Source organism: Podarcis melisellensis (assembly GCF_964234715.1).
Source record: "Podarcis melisellensis genome assembly, chromosome: 6".
Taxonomy (NCBI): domain Eukaryota; kingdom Metazoa; phylum Chordata; class Lepidosauria; order Squamata; family Lacertidae; genus Podarcis; species Podarcis melisellensis.
In genome coordinates, this window is record NC_138538.1 from 29,516,834 (window position 1) to 29,541,970 (window position 25,137).

A 25,137-nucleotide genomic window follows, 5' to 3' on the forward strand; every position below is an offset into this window, starting at 1 on the left:
CCAGTATTGCCTGTCCTGAGAGACAGTAGCTCTCCAGATTCTCTAGCAGAGGTCTTCCTCATCAGCCTGACCCTTTCAAAAGCTTAATATACCTGTGGCTAAGAACAAAAGAAGAGCTCTGCTGATCTGACCAAATGCCCAACAGCATCCTGTTCTCACAGTGGCCTACTTGGGACCGCCTACATTTAAAGCCTGTGTACCATTCCTGAGTCATAGTCCTTCCCCCAGGATATTCTTAGTTTTTCATTGCTGAAGAATGATTAAATTCTTTTGATTGCATTGCTGAATATAAGTAGGTTGAGCAATTTTCTTATACTGTAATGACCCTTCTGCTTGGATTTATTACATGGCTATGCTGAGTCATGGACGAGACTGAATGAGAGGAGAGCAGCATAGCTCTCTCTCACACACCATTCTCAATTTCAAATCACAGCCTCCCCTAATTTCTTGAGCTCCTAGGCCCAGTCTTCATCAAATACAGTTCTACCCTCTAAGCAGCTGATAAAAGTGAATCATCTTGCCATAGCTGCCAAGTGTGCATCTTTCCTAAGAGGCCATGGCGCTTAGTTGCAGGAAGCAGAGGTGACCACCAATGAATCTGTTTAATGAGTTCTCTGTCACAGGCAGATCTTGCATGGGATTGATTGGATTCTCGGGCACACTGGTATGGTAAAGAGGTGCTGCACCACTGCCCTCCTGAGAGTTGCACCACTGCCATTTAGAGGGGTGGTTGCAGAGGCAGGGCACTGGTGAGGTTGGGACTGTGCAGGCACCCCAGTGGAGCCAACCCAGTGCTTTCTCCTGTGTTTCTGTGCAAACCCAACATCCCAGTAACTGGCAGAGATTCTGCAAGCCCCACAGAACTCAACAGGGCTTATTTCCAAGTAGAAAGGCATAGGATTGCTCCATTCATGTAGAATACAAATTTGTATGAGTGCTGTCAACATTCTCCTCCAGTCAAAGAAACATATCCAGCACAGCAGACTTTAAGTGCATAAATATGAGAGCTAGGAAGCATTACACTCTTTGCAAAAGTTATTCTTTGTCCAAAATCACTTGCATTTAATTTAAGTTTATTGAAAACGCTGTTAACTGAACTGAACTTTGGAAATTAATGGTGGGATTTTTTTAAAAAAAATTGGAAGCATATTTGCTTATCGTCATTTGCTACAGTGACAAGAAAAGCCATCTGTTGTGAGATTCACCAATTGATCTAGGATTAAATGTCAAAATTAATTTATGTGGTAATGCAATAGCTGTGGATATTTTGGATGTTCTTCCTGTTGTTGGATTTTTGAGAGGGAGAAGGGTCAAGTCAGTTTCCAGGTGTTACTGCTATTTCTTTTTCAGCCATTTTGTGACATTGTCAGCATTAATGTTCCTAGGGTACATTCATGTTAGTTTAAAAGTGTGCCTGAACAGTCATTCACACACACACACACACACACACACACACACACACACTATATTCCTGAATAACAATGACAAAACCTGCTCAAAATACAAAATCTTAGTGACCGTATAAACTGTATAAGCTTAAGATTGATAGATCTATTTGAATGTTTCTTTTTTATTATTATTCATTTGATTTATACCACCCTTTATCAAAAGATCCCAGGATGGTGTACAATATTAAGAACACATTTTTCGAAGCTTAAAAAGGAAAACATAACAAAAGCATAGTAATAGGTAGCATAATAATAAAATAATCATAACAGCAGCAACCCCCCCTCCTCCAGCTTTAACAGGCCATAGATTAACTAACAGCTAAAGGCCTGGGTAAAGAGGAATGTTTTTGCCAGGGGCCTAAATGTAATGCTGGCATCAGGCAAGCCTCTCTGGGGAGAGCAAATTTGGTATGATATATCTGAAGGCAAAATTGATATGATATATTCTCAAATATGCTCGCACCATGGGATCAGATCTAGGTTAAAATTGGCACATTTGAGTCATTTGGACTACAGCAAGAGTAAAGAACATGGTGCCTTCCTGATGTTGTTGGACTACAACTCCCATCATCCCTGACCACTGGCTAGCCTGATGGGAGCTGTAGTGCAACAGTACCTGGAGGACACCACATTGGCTACTCCTGGACTAATGCATACGTAGGCTACATTCAGACGATGACTAGCCCAAAGCCACCCAGTGAACTTCATGACGGATTGCAGATGTGGATACAGGTCTCCATAGCTAAAATAATTCCTGCACCACCCTTTTGCCTTTTCATGCATTTTAAAGCTCTGCATGGAAGAGGGGGCTTCCAAGGAGAGCTTAAAAATGGTCTCTCTTTTGGGTGTGGCTCTGGAGACTGTCACAGTGAGTTCCTGCACTTCAAAATTTACCAATCGTTTGTGGCTCCAGGGAACATAATGGGCTACAACACTCAGTGAAGAAATAAAAAATACTATGGCTTGTGTTTTGGGTTATTAGCAGTCACTTCTATAAATTGCATATAAGCACTTGTGCGACCTTATTTTCTTCAGCTTGGGGAATGTGATAGCAACTTGTTAGTTATTAGCAGATGAGCTATTTCTACACTAACATTGTAATTTCAAAACTGGCAGTCAAATAAGAGTAGGGCGTTTTTTGTTATTTATCAACTGACACTTTAAATATTTGTATTTGAATTTTTTCATGCAGGCATGGCACATATCTGTTCCTGGCTGGTTGACATTTACCATTCTTTGTAATTCTGATCTGCTTTTCTGAATTATTTGTAAGTATATTGACAGATAAATATACACAGAGACTCTCTATTTGGGCATGACAGAATCTTGGAGAAGGCAAAAGCAGAATTGCAAATAAACCAGCAAAAGGGAGGGGGAGGGGAGAAACACTATAAAAAAAAGAATGCTCAATAACGACAATTACCACTTGAACAATCTGTGAAATTAATACATTATATTGATTGAATTCTTTGGATTTGTGGGAAAAGAATAAACCCCATGTAAAGCAGCATCTACGCGGAGGTTTGCTAGTTTTGTATTCACAGGAGGACGGGGGGAAACTGAGAGCACACTTGAATCAAGAATGTGAAGGGATGCAGAAATCTTTAGATTTGCATATACAATATTGAGATCATGAGAATGTCAAATTTAAATGCAAAATTCACATGTCTCATGAATAAGTCATGAATGGTGGCAAGGCTGATTTATTCTTTTCTTTCCAATTGTCATCATTCTCTCCATCTTCCCTTCCCCACACACATACCCCTTGAATAGCTCCTAATCTGCAAAACAGGCAATTTCTTCTTTCCTTCCACAGGAAATGCATTGATAAATATGACTCTGTGGGAAACCATGGTTTGGTCCAGTGCTTAAAGATGTGTGTGTCTGCAATGTATGTGTATAGTTTAGCCTTGCTTAGGAAGTTTTTTTAAAAAAGCATTTCCCCCCCCCCCTCTCTCTCTCTCTCTCTCTCTCTCTCCCTCAATGCCATGGCAACAGCCTTCAACCTTCTTCACGTGGGACACAACTAGGTTTAGGAAAGGTTAGCTGTGTGTTGTCACCAGGTGGGGCAACCATGTAAAGTGATGACTTTCCATACACTATGGTATCATGAATTAACAGACTGAAGGCTTCTTATATTTTTGGGGGGTGGGTTGATGAGAATGAGTAAACTAAAATTAAAAGTGATACTAGAAAGAGAGGGTAAAAATGGATATCACTTAAAATAATTATAATAATTATAAATATCCAAAGTTAGATAAAAAGAAGGGGGAAGTAAGAGTCCATGAGATGTTTTCTAATGCCCATGCCAGTTTGGTCCTCAAATCAAAATACTTTGCTTGGTGCTATGTGTGATGTACCTGAAGAATACATGTAACTTAAGAAGCCTGCTGGATCAAGCCAGTGGCCAGATCAAACCAGTGGCCCATCCAGTCCAGCAACCCGTTCACATAGTGACAAACAAGATATATGTGAGTTCTGATTTTTTTCATCTAGGGACATAACAAATATTCATTTGTGAGAAGGGGCTATTGCTAATAATAATAATAATAAAGTAATAAATCTAATGCCACTGAATCAGCACCTACAATCAAAACCAAGCAAGAGAAATGTGAATTGCTTAGTCCTCCTCCCACAGTTTAAAGGTGTGAAACATAAAACCCACTGCACGTATTTGCCTGAAAATCGATAGGTGTCTTACTCAGAGGAGCCTTTGCCATGTCTGCTATTTTCAGAACAATTGCCCACAAAACAATAGGAGAGATTAGGTGATTTCTTTTTTACTTACTCTGAAACTGTACAGGCTACACTTAAAAACCATTACAGCTATCCTTCTGAAATTTGGTAGGGTCTACCATGCCTTGAAATTTCACCCAAGCGTGCCAAAAAACCCCTCCAAAAAAGTTATAGACATTCACTTAAAAAGTCAAACTTCAAATGTGCCCAGCACAAAAAACAACCACAGCCTAGACTTATTCCCCTATAATTTCACAGGCTTCACTCACTTTGGAAGGAATACTATGTCTGCAAATTTCATTCATTTCTGTCAAAATGAAAAATAGTCATTGTTTTTTGGTTTTCCTGTAGTGAAGGGGAAAGGGCAATACTTCTTTTTTTCTGGAGTGGACCAGGATCCTGAGCTGAACTGGACAGCTTCCAAAACAGTTAAAGTGGGCTGTTCTCAGAAGTGCTGAATCAGGGTCCAATCTGAATTTTCATGTGCTAAATTTCTACTTCCTCAGTGTAATCAACATTTTAAAAAAATCACTACAGCAAGCCTAAAACATTCATGACTTTCCAGATTGTCTCACAAAAAGATCAGCTTTAACAAAGGTGTTCCTTAGTACCAGCCATAACAAGAATAATTTGCAATATAAGCAATTCATTAAAAAAAGAATAATCTTCAACAGCCAATTATTAAAACCTACATATAGTAGAAGGAATGTCATTTCTCATGATTGAATTCATTTTAAAAGTGCATTTGATTAGTTTGTTACAGTGCAAGGATCATTATCCTCTGGTAAAAAAGCTGTGGACTCTTAATCTACCTTTCACATTTCTAAATGTGTAGGCAATATGGTTAGTTATGCAATTAAGACCTGTGAGCAAATGACCTTTCGAAATTCTCCACCCTATTTGTCAGCTTAGGGTAGTATTCAGCTAAATAATTATGCAGGTGGATGACGTCTGCTTGGTCAATGGGACTTTCCCCCCTCTCCTCCCCCCGTGCCACCCCCAAATTTGCTCCAGAGGGTTAGGGAATCCCTCAAACACAGGGACAGGAGACGGGGAGAACATTATGCTATTCATAGACAAATCCTTGCAGTGATTACACATTTGACCTAGAGCTTCACTGAATTCCACCCAGAGAAATTGGGGGGACAATTTCACCCAATTTCTCCAGTGGGAGGAGACATTTCCCAAAAGTTTATTGGAGATTACTATTAGCAGTAGCAGTAACACAGCTTCTTTCTTCCTCCTCCTGTAAGAATCCTTCCCCTACCACAGCAATTATTCTTCCCACCCCGGCCGCCATTTTGCAGTCTTCACAATGTCTCATATCAGAGGCACCTGACAATTGTATATCTAGCATTGTTCTTAGATGCTGGTGGTGGGAACAAGGAAATACATCTATTTTCAAAGCTATTATCAAAGCAATGGTGGGGGAAACTGGTGGGAAATTCTGAATAAAAGTGGGCTTTTATTCTAGAGCAGGGAGTGGGAAAGGGGAAAGGGGAAAGGTCTGAAATTTTCTCAGCAAAATGCCTTTTGAACAATTTTAGATCAGCTCTAATAGTATAATTATTTATTTACAGTCAGTGTGGTGTAATGGATGGAGTGTTGGGTAAGGCTTCCCAATTTAGGCACAGGGAGATGAGAGTCCAAATCTCCACTCAGTCACGAAGCTCATAAGGTGTCCTTTTGTCAGTTGACATCACTCTGTTTAATCTACTTCACAGGGTGGTTGTGCAGATTAAAAGAATAGAGAGAACAACACTGTATGCTGTGCTGAAACAGTGTGGGATAAAATTGTAAGGGCACGATCCAAACTCTCACCCTACTGGGTTGAATTTATTCCATGGTAAACTTGGAGTAGCATTCCAGCCTTCAGAGTTTGGGATAATACAGTGGTACCACTGGTTACGAACTTAATTCGTTCTGGAGGTCTGTTCTTAACCTGAAACCGTTCTTAACCTGAGGTACCACTTTAGCTAATGGGGCCTCCTGCTGCCTCTCTTCCCCCACCGTGCAATTTCTGTTCTCATCCTGAGGTACTACTTCTCATCTTAACCCAAGGTATTACTTCCGGGTTAGTGGGGTCTGTAAAGTGTTCGCAACTCGAGGTACCACTGTTATTATTATTATTATTATTATTATTATTATTATTATTATTATTATTATTATTACCCTGCCCATTTGGCTGGGTTTGCCCAGCCACTCTGGATGGATTCCAACAAAATATTAAAAATACAACAAAACATAAAACATTAAAAACTTCACTTCCCTAAACAGGCTAGAGATCTGATATATATTTGATTATTATATATTATATTTATATTTGATAATATAATATATATATTATAATATATATTAATATAATATATATATTATATTTGATTATTCAAATATAATATTCCTTATATTTGAATAATCTGGGCGTCAGAAAGAAAATCTACCGTGTTGCATATATACGGTGACATGGGTATTTTGTTTTTTCAAAAAAAAATTTGGGACTCATGTTAGAAAGCACTAGCTTTTTGGTGCCTGTAACTAAACCAAAAAGGGGGGAAGGAGGAGAATTGTACAGCCATTACTCTTCATGTTATCAGGGTAGAAAATAATATGTGAAGCAAGTAATCATGTTTAAAAGATCACAGCTCTAGAAGAAAGGCATTAGAAGAATGCAAACATAAATGTGGCCTTTAAAACATTTTAATGCAATGGAATAATGTTACACTTTCTGAATCGGGGCTACTCATCAAGGCTTTCTTTTTGTAGCCACTTGGCGGATGGATTGTGCAAGATTAATTTATTATACAAAAATAAAACAATCCCACCACTTATACGAAACATTTTGGTAACACCTCTTGTCATTTGCCATGTTGTTTAAAAAATCTTATCTGGTTTCAAGCTCTGCATTTGAGGGGGGAACATGTTACCAATCCCATTCTTTCTGAAAGGATAAAAGGATAAATTCCCCGGGATATAAGGAGATCTAGGAAGATAACAGATTCTCAAGGGTGAGACAGAGTTCTTAAAAAAATTAACTCTGACATGAAAAACTAAGGAAATGTTGGAACGACATTTTGAGTAACAGCATAGTAATAAAGGCATTTAAAATAAACGCGGTGTGTTTTTATATCATGGGAAAACACAGAAACACAATGCAGATCATTAAGCATGCCCTCCTCCACCCATTCGGAGGCAACTAAAGGTTGTCTGAAACAATGCATAGTGTTTTGAATACGTGTGAACACTCACTAAGCAATCTCAATTCTATTTCTTCCCCCCCAATACACATGATACATAATCTGGTATTCACTATAAACCTTTTCAAATATTCAGTGAATGTGGGGGCCAGGGGGAGAATCAGGAACATGCCCACTGTGAGCCATGACCGTTCAGCAAGTAAGGCAGCAACATGGGTCTGAGAAGCAAGAAAACAGTCATCAGGGCAAGCCAAAAGTCTCCCCACAGGCCTAAAAATGGTTGCCTTGGCCAGGCAACTAACAGTCAATAAAGGAGGAGTGTGAAAAATGAGGGTGCAGTTGACACAGCTTCTCATTGCTTAAGTCAGGGGTGATAGACAGACCTGACTAAATTTTCCAGATACATGAAAAGGTAATCGGCAAGAATGTAATCTTGTCATGTGCAAATTAGATAGATACAGTTCATTAAAGCAAATGGCATAACTCTAAATTTAAATATTTCAGATGATGATCTCTCCCTTTTGCACACAGATACATTCACAGTCATGAAACCAAACAGTTTACTTCCCTGTGAGTCCTTGAGTTAGATTCCAAAGCCTTAGGCCAGGGATCAAAAACATGTGGCCCTCCAGATTTTATTGCACTCTAACCCCTCTCAGCCCCAACCAGCAAAGACAATGGTGAAGCGTGGGGGGGACTGTAGTCCAGCAACATCTAGGCCAGGGGGTCAGCAAACCTTTTCAGCAGGGGGCTGGTCCACTGTCCTTCAGACCTTGCGGGGGCTGGACTATATTTTTTGGGGGCGGATGAACAAATTCCTACGCCCCACAAATAACCCAGAGATGCATTTTAAATAAAAGGACACATTCTACTCATGTAAAAACACACTGATTCCTGAAACATCCATGGGCCGGATTGAGAAGGCGATTGGGCTGGATCCGGCCCCCGGGCCATAGTTTGCCTACCCATGATCTAGGGGGTAATAGGTTTCCCATCCCTGCATTAGGTTTGTATCAATGGATCCATGTATACTACAGAATTATTCCCTTTTGTTTCTTTTGCTGAGCACAGATCATAGGAACAATGCAGATGAATGTCTACCCTGATTGGCAGCTGCTCTTCAGGATTTTTGATAGGGTTTTCTCCCAGTCCAGCTCGGGGATGCTGGGGACTGAATCTGGGACCTTCTCCATTCAGAGTAGAAGCTCTGCCACTGCTTTCTGCTTTCCCTCTCTTAAAAGATAGCCATCACAGATCTCAAGTGCAACCAGCTGTATGCTAAAGTTGCAATCCATCAGTTGAAGACCAACAATAAGCGAAATAGAAGTCACTGCATCTTACTTGTAGTGTAGCACTGCCCCAGAATAAAATTAATGATTCCAAGATCAGGGGATCAGTAGTGTAACCTTCTGCCCTGCCAGTCCCAAAGGGGACCTGCCACCACTGTGTATACTGAGCTGGATTGAGCAATTGTCTGAATCAACATATGGCAACTTCATGTGCTCCTTAATGACCTTTGAGGTCCTTTCCAGCTCTGTGATTGGTTTTCTTTCTCATAGCACTGATCTACCATGACTGCAAATTGTCCTGTGCTTGCAAAGTTGTTTCCCCAGAGTGGCTGGGGAAACCCAGCCACATGGGTGGGGTATTATTATTATTATTATTATTATTATTATTATTATTATTATTATTATTATTAATTAGCAGCAGCAGCAGCAAGGAGGTGCTCAAGATAAACCCACAGGATGTGTGAACATTAGGGGCAAAATTGGATCATGGCCCTAAAACAGGCTACCTTTATAGTTGTGACAGGCTAGCATAATTTTCCTTCTGAAAAGTCCACAGAGCTCTATCAGACATTTCACTTGTCCTTTCTTGACAGGATAAAAGACACTGGGCCACATTATTTCCTCTGGTTTGAGAGGTTGTCTGGCATTTGCTCATAGCTCACATAAATCTGGCAGGAGTGATTTCTCTTATTTGAATGTACTTGATGTTGAGGATTTAAAGATTACCTTCAAGTATTGGCCAGCTACTGCTAGCCTTGATACTTGGCATTCATCATTTATGAAAGGCTATTTTCGCTTCCTAGGCCCAGTATTAACCCACAAACAACCTTTCTTGGATTTTGAGATGTTGTCAGTCATATTAAAAACTGCTGTGGCAACATTTTAGGTTTGCTAGAATTTTACAGTAAAATCTATATCTCGCATTTTCCATCCTATACAACACCCTCAGGTGTCACAAAAACAAAAAACAAGAGCATAAAACCATAAAACAATCAGCAGAATAATAAAGAGCAGCAAAAGTTAACCAAAGCTCAAAACAAATAGATCAAATTCAAAGGGCGTTATCATAAAAAAGCTTACCTAAACAGAACGGGAAGAGTTAAGCGTTCCACTACTGTCAGCCGCCTCTCCAGGGCTAAGACATTTTGCTGCCCGAGGCGAAGGGCAAAATGGCATCCCATGCACTCCCATTCCACTTACAGTCAGTTGAGTTGAATCTTACTTCAGTACTGGCAGTGAGGCAACATTCTTCACAGGCTAGCACAGTGGGCACAGGGCAGGCCACAAAACACACAGTATTGTCCTCCAACATCTTGACTCCCAGCATCTGTTGCCTGAGGTGGCCACAGCACTCTGCCAAATGGTAGGGCTGGCCCTACAAGTCCTCTCTTCAAACACCTATCCCCAGCAGTGTAGGGAGATGTGACCATGCACGCTGACTCTGCGCACAACATCCTCTCTGTACTCGGTGTGCCACTCTACCGCTGACCTTTGCACGTTTAGTCAGACCATTTGCCCATGCAGCCTTCTGTGACTGCCTGTAGGTCTCTGGAGTTTCAGTTACGGGTTTGTTGCAGCCATACTACCTGAGATTATTTTGATTGAAGATGCCAGGGGTCAAATCAGGGACCATGTGCTTTACTATTGTGCTAGGAAGGTCGGTGCAGTGCAGTCATTCCAGTGGAACCAGTCTAGCACTCCTGCCACTGTGTCCACACTGCCACAGCCTCCCCACCATGCCACTCACCCTCTCCTTTCTGACAGGCAGCAGCAGCACCCTCCCTTTGCTGGGAAGTTAGGAGGGTGGTTCCACCCCACCAGGCAAACCACTTTGGGATGGTAGGGAACCCTCAAAAATAGTCCCATATGTGGCCATTTGTCATGGCTGCTTTAGCTGAGATTCCTGCATTGCAGGGGGTTGGACTAGATGACCCTTGGGATCCCACCCAACTCTACAATTATATGATTCTATGAGTACGCTTTAGTTACTCTGTAATTTTAGCATTGTTGGAAATGACTCTGTGTTGAATTAGACGTGTTCCACAACATATTGGAGCAGAATTTTCTATGTACTTGCACCGAAGTGGTATTTTTTTTGGCTGGCGCACTCATGTATTTCTAACTCAGATGTGAATAATTCCTAAGCTGCACATCACCCTCTTCCTTAGATTACTTCACGGCCTCTTGCATTAAACAAATCTGAAGTTTCTAGGCCAATCTATGTTTTAGATATGATGTGAGAAAAAAGCATTAGGCAACTCTTCTAAACTGAAATAACACTTACTTTCCCTAAAACTCATTCCTTAGAAATGGCTTTTCCGGTTTGCAGCAGAACCTAACCTCAACTATTCATCCGGCCACCACAGATCTCACCTGTGCAATCTGAACTACATCTGCCCTTTTCATGAGCAAGTAGTTCTAAAAGTTCACTGTAGCACCTTTACAGCAGTGCTATGTTAAATGGCCATTTAAAGCCATAGTTTAGATGCAGTGTGTCACCTGCATGCAGAACGTCCCAGGTTCAATCCCTGACATCATCAGGTTGGGCTGGGAATGTCCACTGCAAGACTGGATAGATAACACTGAACTACATGGACCAATGATCTGATTCAGTATAAGGCAGTGTTCCTAAAAATCTGCTATACCACAGAACTCAGAACACTCAGAACAGACTTCAAGGCTGACCAAGACCCTTGATTTTATCCCTATCTACTCGGTCCCTGCTCCTGCTAACCTAGCAGTTCGAAAGCACGTCAAAGTGCAAGTAGATAAATAGGTACCACTCTGGTGGGAAGATAAACGGCGTTTCCGTGCGCTGCTCTGGTTCGTCAGAAGCGCTCAGTCATGCTGGCCACATGACCCGGAAGCTGTACGCCGGCTCCCTCAGCCAATAAAGCAAGATGAGCGCTGCAACTCCAGAGTCGATCACGACTGGACCTAATGGTCAGGGGTCCCTTTACCTTTACTCCCTGAAGTAGAGCTTTCGCATATTTTACCCTGATGCCATCTTTAAGCACAAAGGATCAGGAAGGAAAGGAAGATCACGTGTCAGAAATGAAGCAAATACAGGATCTGGGTTGGGGCAACAAGACCAGGTCCTTCAAAACAACTCAGGGAGCAGCGCTGCACAGAAAGAGCTTTAAATAAATCAGACCAGAGGTCATACTTATGCCAGTCAGGATTTCTCATGAAACAGGTGAATTGCTAAGCCAGCTGATTTGAGGCTCAGTTATTGCAAATTGTAACTGAGCCACAATGCTTAGATACTGCTATATCACAAGAGTTACACAGAGGGAGTCCACTTCATCCACAAACATCACAACTGAACAGAAATCACATATCCATAGTGTGGGATTGAAAATAGCAAGCCTTGCTGAAAATTAAGCAGAAAATTATTTCTCTCAACTCGAGGTGAATTGCAAGGCAGCCTTTGTACTATAAGTGACTGGATTGGGTAAGGATCAGATTTATTTATTTCATAACAATGATGCACTTCCCTAGAAATACCACCAATGTTTAATTTTAAACATAACATTTTGATATATTTTTTTATATTTCCTCTAGACTTTTGTTTAGCTTAATAGCTAAAGATGCATCTATAATATTTATTTATTTACTTCATTTATTAATCACTTTCCAGTAAACAACCATATAACACACAGAAATACAATTTATAGGCCAATATGCGTTGATGGTTAGAAAAATGCTTGCTTCAATTAACATTGAGAGCTTCTTAGGGCTGGTGGCTACTAGCTAATCTGGAGCTACACACATCACCTGCTTGCTTGGGCAGTGGAAAAATACTCTGAAATGTGAAGCTGAAATGTAGCCAACAAAGGAGGCATAAGTTTATTTGTTTGTTTTAAGATGGAGATTTTCCAACTAGATCGAAAGAAGGAACTGAAAAGGGATTTGAAGGATACATTGTATGATGAAAAGTCTACCTCATTGTCTAGTTTGTTTCATGTGCTTCTTCAGTCATAATGATAATTATATAATTACTGTTATTTTTATCTGTTTTTGCAGGGACAAAGTAATCCAAGTATCAAAACTTTCCATACTTCCAGCCTAGCACCAAAGAACTGGAGTAAAAGCTGAGTACCGCATCCTGCAAATGCAGTCCAAATTGCCATAGCTACATGCCTGCAGTCATTAGTTCAGCTGTTTTATCCAGAAACAGAAAGCTATCATACCAGCATTGTACACTAGGAGAGGGTTAACTTCCTTCTGAATGCAAAATGCCCTCATGGGAATGGAATGTGTAGTGTTTGTAAGTGGCTGTGCCCCAGAATCCTTTGAGAGACTTCTGACTACCGAATGTTAACAATCAGTATTATTAAAGAACAATTGATGGCCTGTAACCAAACAACAGAAACTAATTACTGGAAAACTTTTATTGTACTTTAATTACTGGGCCTCTTTGTCAATTAGCAGGAGAGAGAGGCAGAGGGAAAGTGAGAGACTCATTTTATAGTAACAATAAATTTTCTAGAACCACAATCATCAGCTGCTGAAAAAGTGAGTTCATTAATGCATAATATTAAGGCATCAGCCTAACTAACAAACAAACGTGGAATTGCTTTAACAAATAAACACTCCATGGAATATAATGATTTCTTCTCATGGTGCCAGTGCCATCAGACACACTTGCCTTATGTTTTAATCTGACTTTAACACTGTATTGCTTCTATGAACATTTCTGTTTTGAATTTTGCAAAGGACACCGAACTTAAGGCTGGAAAAATGAGAAACCCAAAAAAAAGGAAAGTGACATACCATTCCATCCCTTGTTAAACAAATTTCAAAATTCAAAGAAGTGCAAATTTGAAAATATGGCTATATTTTGGTTTGCATATTGTATCAGCAACAGCAGTGTAGGCAGATTTGTCTTTAAATGCAAATGAATTGAATTTCTTCCCCATTTTTAGGTGAGTGTAAAGAAGGGGGCTGGAAAAGAGTGCACTCCCTGGTATGGGAGATCAGGATTGGAATAGGCTTGGACAATGCTGCTGACCAGTCATTGGGCCTTGTGTAAATAGAACACTTCCCCCCTTCTCACATCCTGCCTGGACCAGTTTTGGCTTCCTGAGTACCCCTATATCTGAGTCAGTACTGTAACCAGTCTTTTCATGTTTGAGGCCATACTCTCCACCCTTGGGCCTCAGTATCACAGAAATTCCAAAGAAACATCTTTTCTGTGGGAATATGCTGTTTTAAATGTGCACTTTATGTTTCACTTCCGTTGGTAATGTTTTCTTTTGAAATGTTTAAGATAATTTCTTGTGTTGAATGAACATTTTGTAGTTGACCTCCTTTGCAATGTTTTATTTAAAAATCTTTAAGGTAATATTTTAGTTTCCTGTTAATTCTGTTGCTTTGAATGTATACTTTGTATTTGACTTTCTCCAGCAATGTTTTATTCTGGCTTGTTTTATTTGATGTTTTAATGTGTTGTAGACCATTTTGAGATTTTTCCTTAAAAATGTAAAAGCAGTATAGAAATAAAATGAATCATAATAATATACTTATATAAGACGGGACATGGGTGGTGCTGTGGTCTAAACCACTGAGCCTCTTGGGCTTGCCGATTGCAAGGTTGGCGGTTTGAATCCCCGGGATGGGGTGAGTTCCCATTGCTCTGCCCCAGTTCCTGCCAACCTAGCAGTTTGAAAGCACACCAGTTCAAGTAGATAAATAGGTACAGCTCTGGTGGGAAGGTAAATGGCGTTTCTGTGCGCTGCTCTGGTTTTGGTGTTCCGTTGCACCAGAAGTGGCTTAGTCATGCTGGTCACAGGACCCGGAAAAACTGTCTGCAGACAAGCGCCGGCTCCCTCAGCCTGTAAAGCGAGATGAGCACCGCAACCCCAGAGTGGTCTGCGACTGGACATAACTGTCAGGAGTCCTTTACCTTTACCTTTTTATGTAATATAAAGCAAAAGTTAACCCTGTACTGATGAATATCAGGACACTTCATTTATGAATGTGTATAGCTACTGAGTATAGTCATTGCTCTGTTTTACCCACCACTTAGAAAACATGTCCTATTTTTTAAAAAAATAATTGCATAATTTTACCTGTTAATAACTTTAAATATATCACAGTTATTATGTGGGGGGAAATGCACTAACCCCTGTCCCAGCTGCCCCTGGTGCAGGTAACCTTATTGCCCGCCTCTCATTAGGCTCATTACCATTGTTCCTTGGAGGGTGTGTTTATCTCATTCCCCACCCCTGGCTAAAATCTGCTATGAGTACATGGAAAATACTGACCTCCTCAAAACGGCACATAAAAAGGAAAGTAGTCCATTGGCACTGCATACAGACACATGATCTTGCCCCAGAGTGATCAAAGAGAATAGGAGGGGAAGCAACATATTTTCAGCATGTTCAACATACACTAATGACCTGAATTTGTGGTTGCACTGGGATAAGGAAGTGGCAAGTAGCTTATAAATTTGTCACAGCCTGTCTTATTTTATATTGCTTGAATAGATTGGGTTTTGAGCAATCGGGAGAATCCAGACTAGTGCCTGTAGGTGAATTTAATAAGAACTGTAATCTATACTCTCTTGACACTTTCATACATACATGATGATGCACAGTAATAGTGAATCCTATAAAGATCAAACCAAACCAAATAGGATATAAAGAATTTCTCACGGGGCATTTAACAGACAAATGAGGTGCAAATACTTCAAACCCAAACTTCTTTGAGGATTTGGTTAAGACCAAGTTGCTTTCTTGTATGGTGTGTGTACACACACCTATGTGTGTGTATCATACCTATAGTTAGGTAAGGTACAAATTCTGCAGAGTAATTTACACCCCCTGATATAGTCATGGTTAAACCAGGAAAAAAATCATAATGCAAACCAAATGGATAACAGAGAGCAGTCATATAGGAATGACTGAATTAAGTCACTGCCTGCCTGTAGCATTGGCTGCCTAAAGAGTAATGGGATGCTTATTCAGGAAAGATGAGAATGATACAGATCTGTATGGTAGCAAGGCAGGAGACATCTGTGTGCACCTAGTCCAAGCCAAACTACCTGCAAGTGATTCTTCTCCCCCTTATTCTTTCATGTAACCACTTTCCCCTTTATCCTCATCCAAATTGTCTACCAGCTGCAGTAGTTTGTTGTCAATTGAAAAGGTGACCAGTTCTCCAAAATGTAGTCGTGGTAATAAAAAGCAGTCTTAGGGAAAGACACAGGCTTGTGTTGCTTGCCTGTAGTGAACCATGGAGTGATGCTAACACATTTTTAAAAATTGTGATTTATTTATTTTTAGCAACTCACAAATACGGAAGAATGAGCAAAAGAACCAGTACCAGTAAAAGAACATTTACGAAAAAGGGAGGAAATATATAAAGAAGGGAGAGAGAAGGAGGTGTGTCATTGTATTTTAGGCACATGGAATATATATATATATATATATATATATACACACACACACACACACACACACACACACATTAAAGTTATGACTACCGAGCAGAAGTCTTAAGAAAAGCTGGCCCAAGGTCTTCATGTTTGCCTTTGTTATGATCACAACTGAGATAGATAGGTTCAAGGATTGGAAATCATTAAGCATAACTATGGTTGAAAGGCAAGCATGCAGTGTGGTGGTGCACAGGTACACACAGCAGTTTTGCTTCACCTCCAGTGAAGAAAGCAAGCCAGGAGCATTAAGCCAAGAACATGCTCACAGCCTGTTTGGAGAGAGGCAAACCATGAGCCCTGGCTTGGATGTAATGCTAAACCAAACAATGGCTTAGCTCCCAGTGGCGCAGCAACAGAAGGAGTGGGGAAGTGACCTAGCCACAATTTTTGCCCCTCACATTGGCATGCTGGACATTCACCTTTAAACCATTGTTAACCTTAAACATGGTTCAAAGTGATATCTGATCCAGGCCACGGTCTTCTCCTTCCAGTGCTGGTTAAAACGAGCACAAATGCTGAGCTGCTGAGCCACGGACTGAATTCTGCATGGATCTATTCTCAACCTGACACTGTTTGTGAAACAGCATTTGCCGAAATACAAAGTGTTTGGAGTAAGGGGTTTTCCGCCATTGTTGCCATCTTTTTTTATGTTAGCAACAGGGATGGGCAAATCTGTCAATTTTAGTTTCTCTGCATCTCATTTTTCCAATCTTAAGTTCAGTTCTCCACATTTCCACATCAGTTTAATTTTTTAAAACCCTCATGAAAATTCATCATCCTTTTAATGTGAATTTCTCCTAATATACACATTTTTATTTCCAATTTTGTCCAATATGCACATTTTTTGGTAAGTCAATTTTCCTAGGTAAAATGCATTTTTGAGTGTTATTTTCATTAACACATACCTTTTTAAAGCACAGTTTACCCTAGTGTAAATATTTTTGTACGAATTATTTGGCTGAATGATTGCATTGCAAGATTTAGAGAAAGTGCAGTACACATTATTTAGGAAAGTGCAAATTAGGTAGGGTCTCTTTTAAATGCAAACTGGATCAAATTTCTTCCCCAACCCCTGGTTAGCAATTGTCTCACAAAGTTGAGCAAATGTACATTGGCAGCGGCCACACACCAGATAGACTCTTCCTTGCTCAGATAGACTCTTCCTTCCTCATCACTCTCCTCACTAACAGAACCTTCCCTTTTCACCAAAAGATGTTACCACGGTAAAGTCTACCTCAAATGCGGGAAACGTGTTTCCTGCCCCCCACCAAACCTTCAGTACACTATAGACCAGTGTTTCCCAACCAGTGTTCCACGGCACACTAGTGTGCCGCGAGACGTTGCCTGGTGTGCCGTGGGAGGAAGGCGGTCGGGGGGGAGTGGGCGCCGCACGCACCCGCGTCAGGAGCCAGCACTTACCTCCCACGGTGCAGGGAAAGACTGGAAGAGCGTCGCAGCAACGCGCACGCGCAGAGCAGCCGTACAGGGAGGCGTGTGGGTGGAGAAAAGGAGGGAGGGAGAGAGAGAGAGCGGGAAGGGGAGGGGGGAATCCCCCTAGGCGTGAAGGGAGCGCGCGCCAAAGGAGGGAGGGAGAGAGAGAGAGCGGGAAGGGGAGGGGGGAATCCCCCTAGGCGTGAAGGGAGCGCGTGCCGTACGTTCCAAATTTAAAGGAGGGAGGAAGAAAATCCCCATGTGACGGCTTTTGCCTCCAGGACGGCATCTGCCTGCACCAACTCGCGGCTGAGCCAGGACTTTTCGTACACGTGTGGGCGCTTCGTAGCATGTGCTCGGCTTTGCCCGGAAGCGCTAAGGAAAGCGGCTTGGATCAGAAAGCCTGGGCTCTTGCCGCGCGCGGCATTGTGTTGAAGCGTGCTGGTAGTTAGTGGGTTGGGAGAGCCGCAGCACCCCATTTTTTTTTCATACAAACATGGTTAAGAAGCTTTGTGGAGTGTCAGTAGGTTGGCACAAACCATGACGTTTGGGGACATTAATCTAGCTCAAGGTTCTTAATACCCTGAGACGTTGCCTGATGTCCTCTTTGAATAAGCGGGGCCTGAGCGTTCCACCAATTTAGGCCTCCTGCCCGGATGTGATATGGCTCCACCTTCCTCAAGGTGGTTCTGCTTTTAAATATTTTCCACCCTGTCACCATGAGGACTAGCGACTTCTTTTTGTAAAATATAAAATCGCTGCTCCTTGCTCTCGTGAGACTGTGTGTTTTAATTCGAAAAGGGTGTTCCGTGTACATTTGTGCGAGCTGTGCTGTAAAAAAAAGGGGTCTGTATCCGTTTGTCAGTGGCAATTGGATGGCCGGATACTGCAGTGATGGAAAAGTTTTTGAAAAGAAAAGAACTGGACTCTGAACAAAATTTGGAGCCAGATGAGAGCCCAAGTATGAGTGGGCATGAAAAGAAAGCAAAGATGGTTAGCTCAAGCAAATTCTCCGGCACAAGGCAATATAGCGAAAGCTATATTTCATTTGGATTTACTTTCACCGGAGATGCAAACCAACCAACTCCACTGTGCGTGGTGTGTGGTGAAAAGCTAGCTAACAGTGCTATGGTCCCAAGCAAACTTAAACGCCATCTCCAAACGAAACACCCTTCGCTTCAAAACAAGAATGCGGACTATTTTGTTCGCCTGCGTGAAAACACGGAGAAACAGGCAACTTTCATGAGACAAACCTCAAAGGTAAATGAATAAAGTATTTTATAATTTTTCATATTTCTGTTTACTTACTATTTCATAATAAAGTAATTATAAAATACTTTCTTTTTGTTTATTTGATTCCTATTAAAGAGAGTTACTTTATATATAGTCAATATAGGCACAGAGTTAATTTTTTAAACATTTTCTAATGGTGGTGTGCCTCGAGATTTTTTTCATGAAACAAGTGTGCCTTTGCCCAAAAAAGGTTGGGAAACACTGCTATAGACTTCCCTTTGTAAAGATCTTTAATGGCGACAAGTACTCAGGGCAGTACTTTTGTGTCTGATACAAAAGAATAAAAACTATTGAACTATTTTGTGGCAGTAGGATTCATCTGGCCTTTTGGTCCTTTTTGCCTGATTGTGGCGTCTCCCCACTCCCACCCCTTTCCTCCCTCTTATTCCAAGATGAATGGATTCATTCCCTTGTGAAGTTCCAGACCGCACATAACAAAACCACCGAAAATCACTGCGACAGCTACATGCTGCTATATCGCATCCATATCTATAAACAGATGCTGGGTGCAGCATTTACCTGTTGGATTATGGAAACCCATCTCACCCTTCACTTTGTTTTTCCACAGCCCAAAGTATTTTTTGTAAAGAGGAAAAGCTGGTAAGTTAATCTCTCTCACATAAAAATGATAAAACCCACTGTCAACAGTAATGGCATGTAACAGCTACCTGTGGTACCACCTCGTTTCAAAAATGACATGACCGTGGGAGTGAGCTAGTTTCAAGACCAAATACATAGGGAGAATGTGCTCAGGGGAATGCACTGCCAGTGGGCTGGTTCATCAATCAACAAACATCATTTGATTTTCTGTACATTTGTTTGGGATGCATTTAATGACTGGTGGGTGAATGTGTGACCCACTGGAAAACATTGCACCTGCAACGATGTGTTCATTTGCACTTGATGCGCATGTGAATGCTGGAGGACTATTGGAACATTTAAGTCAACATGAGCATCTGCAAAGAATCCTATGCACCACATACTACAGGTTGAGGCCAATGCAGGGTTATGCTAGCTCCCAGTCTGAGCTTCAAATGGTATCAAAGGCAGTTTGAGTGCCTTTCAGATCCTAAGTGCTGTGGTGAGCAGAGTGGACTGGAACTGTCATCCATGTGCTGCTGGCCTCCAGGCTGGGTTACTGCAGCGCACTCAATGTGGGGCTTCCCATGATGTTGGTCCATGCAAGATGTGGTGACTCGACTGCTTCCTGGCACAGGATATTATTAGCCTACCAGGCTAAGTTTGCTGTGCTGGTTTGAGTGTTTAAAACCTTATACAGTTTGGTGCCAGGATTCCTGAAATATCTTCTCACCACTTATATACCCAAATTGACCACTGTGCTCTGCAGATAACATCTTATCAGAAGGTTGCTTCTGTACATTATAGAAATTGGGCCTTTAGCATTGTGGCGCCCTGTGTTTTAAAATTGTCTTCCCTTGAATATTAGACAAGCAGCATCTCTGCTGTCTTTTTGGTGCCCACAGAAAACTTTCCCCTTTCAAAAAACCTTTTAAGTTGAGATCTTTCCCAGTCTGCATCTGCATTAGAATTATTTTTAAGATTTTAAAAGATTATTTTATTTTTTTAATCACTTGTTTACTGCCCTGGGCTCCTTGCAATGCTATTCTCTGGCCAAATAACGTGTCACAAAAATGCATACTGTAAATATTGTTTTTTTTAAAAAATGCATATATTGATGAAAATATACACACACAAAAAGAATATATTAGGGCAAAACCAGATCCTAAAATGTGTTTATTAGAAGAAATTTGCACTATGCTGTTGAATTTCCATGAGGACTTTAAAAAGAAATTGCAAATTGATGCAGAAAGGCGTGGAACTGAACTGAACTGAAGAGTGGAAAAATGAGAGATGGAGAGAAACCAAAAATGGCAGATTTGCCCATTTCCCTCCCTTCATTGTTATATATGAATATTATTATTAATATTATTATTACTACAAATTTATAATTTATTAAATTCGTATACTGTCCTATACCCATAGATCTCAGGGCAGTTCACAACATAATAAGTCTTATCTCTTTGAATAACTAACCTTAAATGATTGAGGTACAGTTAGCACCAGATAGCATACATGGAGGAACGTATAAGATTAATACACAATAGGCATATTCAAAGTTTCATAGCACAAGAAACAAAGAAGGCTTTGGTAGCCCCACTTTTTCACTGCTACACCTTTTTTCTAGCCACATGATGTCAGCAACTTCTGGAAAACCCTGCACTGCACACAACCAGTGCAGATGGCGGTCGTGATTTGTGTTCTGGCATCATTTGGAGCCTTGGTTTGCATCCTGATCTAGGGATAAGAGTTATGAGGTGCAAGAGCTAGTCTCATCTGTCCTAAATCCCCGGGGATATGTAGCAAAGGGCCTCATCCTGTTACACTAAGCCCCAAAAGAGCCTCCATTCCACTGGTTTCCTCCCATTGCTTATCTTATCTGATTAGGCCAAGAATCTCTATTATCCTCAGACCCCCTTCCCCAAGTACAATAGAACCACAGTGTTTATGTGTTATACTCTATCTTGTTTCACAACCTGGATATTTTTAGGTGAACTCTATAAACTCTAGGATTAAGTACATAGTGCTTAATGGAACTCCCCCTCCCCTTTGCTCTCTAATGTCAAGTCTCATACCCCTTGAGCCAAAGCAATACTGTTGAATCAGACATTTTTTTAAAAAAAATATGCTTCTCCCCTCCCCTTTGCTCCCTTCTTTTTTATGGTGCAGGAAAGGATCTGGTTAGTGTAGTCTGGGAATATAGGAAAGGCAAACACCTGCCTTTGTACAGTACAGGGCAGCTGCTATTGTTAGGTCAGAATACTGTCTGTGGCTGTATGGACCAATAGTTTTATCTCCTCCTGGAAGGAAGGTTTCTGAGTCTTATAGCTAAGAAGTCACAAGCTTTCCTTTTTGCTTTGCAGAATTTAATTTTCTTTATATTTCTGAAGTTCAGCGGGTGAGTGCCATCGCTTATGTAGCCAAAACAGCTTTGTCCCTACTCAAGAGGGTGGAATCGGTAGACGCTGAGAGACCCCAAGGTTTGTCAAAGTACTAAAATCTTTAGAGCAAATCCCAAGGGACCCCAAAAAACAATGCAACGAAAACTGTGTGTATTCAGTGGCCATGGCCATTGTGGGTTGGGGTGGAAAAGTGAGGGGGGATGTTTTGTAGGAGAGGGGAGCATGGTCAATGGCTGATTGGCTGAAGCCATGAACAGAAGCTCCCTGTAGCAGCCAGCCTACATTGCCAAGTTGGCTTCCTAACGCTGCTCCTGCACCACACCCAGCTTCCCCTCCCAGTCTCCGTAACCAAAAGGCAACACAGTCCTATCCATGCTACACTGCCAGCCATTTGTTCTTCGGAATACATAAACTATTCTGTGCCTTTGATCCTTTGATCCCAGCTATAACATGGAAACAACTCACAACCCCTGCAGGCAACATTTATCCAGGAAGCCTAAGGCAGCAACACAGGGTTCCAATATGGTCTTCCATTGACCCAGATCTACTTAGCTTCAGCAAGTTCACATATGTCTTCATACCCTCAACATGGGTAAAGGCTACATTTCACATTATTTTGGAGAAGTCTGTATGTGTAATTTTAAAACACTACTTCTACTACTACTACTACTACTACTAATTATTATTATTTTAACATTTTATCCCACCTTGGTATCAAATAGATGAAAGAATAACAGTATTAAATGAGGATGGAAAAAGGTGAAACACAAGTAAACTTTATTCACATATGTATCGTTGCTGTTAAAGCTATTAAAATTTGATCTCCCAGAGAAAGCCAATTTAAATTTCAAGATCAATGATGTTTCACATTCAAAATATGTGAGCTGAGAAACTACACTTTGTTTTTCACATCCCACTTACCTGCGAGTAAGTCTAATTGAACTCAGTGGGATGTGCCTCTTAGTAGAGATGTACAGGATTGCATTGTCAACCAATTATCAAAATGAAAGTTAAAGGGCAGCTTGAAACATTTCAAACTGCAACTGTCACCGTTGCTTTGGATGACACATTTTGCATGCAGTCCACATCTTGTTAAAGTCAATGGCAAGTCTAATGGATCTGGATTGCACAGAGTGGTACCAGAAATGTGGAATTATTCTTACCTGAACATACTGAGGAAATCAGATGATCTCATCTTGACAGGGTCATAGCAATTAGAAGATTAACTTACGGAGGTCCAAAATGCAGGGGAGAGGCTTTTTTCATTTTCTTTTTAGATCTAAATGCTATAAGCAATTCATAAAGCAACAGGCATTACATTACTACACAATAGAGCAGCTCAAGATATTCTGCAAAAGCAGACTGTTCCATTGGCACCCAAAAATTACAGATTCAGACTCTTCCTACTAATAACAATGTTACCTCATTAAACACTAACCTCCCCTTATCTCAAAAATACTGGAAAAACACAAGACCCAAAATATTCAAAAATCCACTTTTTATTATAATGCCCTCAGAATAACAACTCACAATACAATTCTTCAGTTTTAAAGGATGGGAAATCTCTCACATCTCTAATACAAAAGAATGCATTAGCTCCTGTCCGTTCTGCATGTTATGATCTTTGATTCATAGACAATTCTCTCTCTCTCTCTCTCTCTCTCTCGATTATGTATAACATGCTTGTCTGTCTTTACCCATTATGGAAGTTCTCCCACTTGCTCGGGCCAAAGGATGGTGGTGGAATGTTTGGCAAGGGCTTGTGAAGTTTGCTGCAGTGCAGTGGTACAGTTTTATATTTAACCTGAGCTCCACTGGTTCATCCAACTTTCCTCCTTCCAACTCCATCCCATTGTTGAAGAACTGCCATATTATGAGGGTTATATTTTCTTGGCAATATAAGATGGGGGTTTGGGGGTTTGGGGTGCTTCTGATATATTCCTCTCCCTTCTCCCTTTTTATTAGTTCTTCCTCACCCCGGGGTGAAGGGGAGGGGTTTTTCTTTAGGAGGCCTTCAGAAAGCGAGGGCCCCCACCTTTTGGGGTGCTTCCTCTGCATTTATTACATTTCCCTGGCATAACACTCCTCAGGGCTGTCCGCATTTCGATGAAACCAATGCTGGGGCGATTCTTCTCCCTCCTCAGGCGCTCAGCTTCAATGGAGACCCATTTGTAGAGGTTCTTTACAAAAGAAATCATTATCCCTTTGGCCTTGGTGGTCATGTACATGTTGTCCTTTCGAAGCTGTTGCAGGGTCTTGGAATCATTCAGGGCGGGGGAGTTCGGCTTCCTTTTTCCAACCTTCTTGACCGGCTTTGGCTTTGCCTGCGCTCCACGTCTGAAATGGCACGTCTTCTTTACAGGCCGAGGATTCCTACCCTTGAGCTGCTTTCTTTTCGGAAGTGGAATTCTTTTCTTCCCTCTGTATGCAGAAGGCATGACTCCAATCTGTTGCCACTCTAGGTGCCTCCTCTACTGTAAATGCCTGGGGCTCCGCCCAACCTATTGGCTTATATACTGCCAGGTATGCAAATAGCAGAACATTTCTGAGCTCTGTGATTGGTTAGCAAGGACAAAGCCATTGGTAGTAACATTATGATGGTGCCCATGTGCCCCACAGTGAGGGCCAATGAAATATTCCCTCCCAACCAAAAAATGAAGGCAATTGCAACCCACACTTTCATTGGCTGTTAGAAGCATGATTATGACATATAGGCAGCTCTGACATTTTTTATGCAGTTTAACAGTGTCGGTCTCTATGCTTCACCTTGTTTTTAATGGTCATCTATAACTTATTTATCTGTTATTTTAGTTCATTAAATTATCAACTAGTTTACAACTCATGATTAGATAAATGTATTTGTTCCACTTGTCAAAATGCATTACCCTCCATACCACTCTGTAAACTTCATGGCTGAAAGAGTCACAGAAACCTGGATGGATGTGAGCATCCACATTCCACAGCAGCCAGAAGTTCCATACTCATCAGATTCAGCACATGGTGTCTCCCACCGATGCCTTGATTGGTTGTTATTCATTTTAGCCCTTAAAGGCCAATAAGACCTTCAGACAGAATGCTAACTTCATAGGAGATTGGTTCCTGCCTTGAGTAGGAGATCAAAGACTTTGACTTGGATCCAAAGATCCAGGAAGGGAATGAGAAAATGCAGCAGGGCTATTCCATGAAACCTTGCTAGCAGAGGACTTGTTGCAGTTGAGTGCCACAGTTTATCCATCACAGTAAATTAAACCATAAACAAAGAAAACATTTGCCTCCTGTGTATAAACTCTAGTGGGCCATTAAAGGTCTTGAGTCTGAGTCTGG

At 41.1% G+C, this 25,137-nt stretch overlaps 1 protein-coding gene across 1 annotated transcript in view; it reads right to left on the minus strand.

Moving 5' to 3' along the window:
* The window catches only part of TOX2 (TOX high mobility group box family member 2), a 251,651-nt gene extending 228,653 nt beyond the window's left edge, over positions 1-22,998 (minus strand). Inside the window, exon 1 of the mRNA XM_081916974.1 lies at positions 22,977-22,998. The gene's annotated coding sequence lies outside the window, so the exon portion shown is untranslated. The remainder of the gene's footprint in view (positions 1-22,976) is intronic.
* Between the last annotated feature and the right edge of the window lie 2,139 nt (positions 22,999-25,137).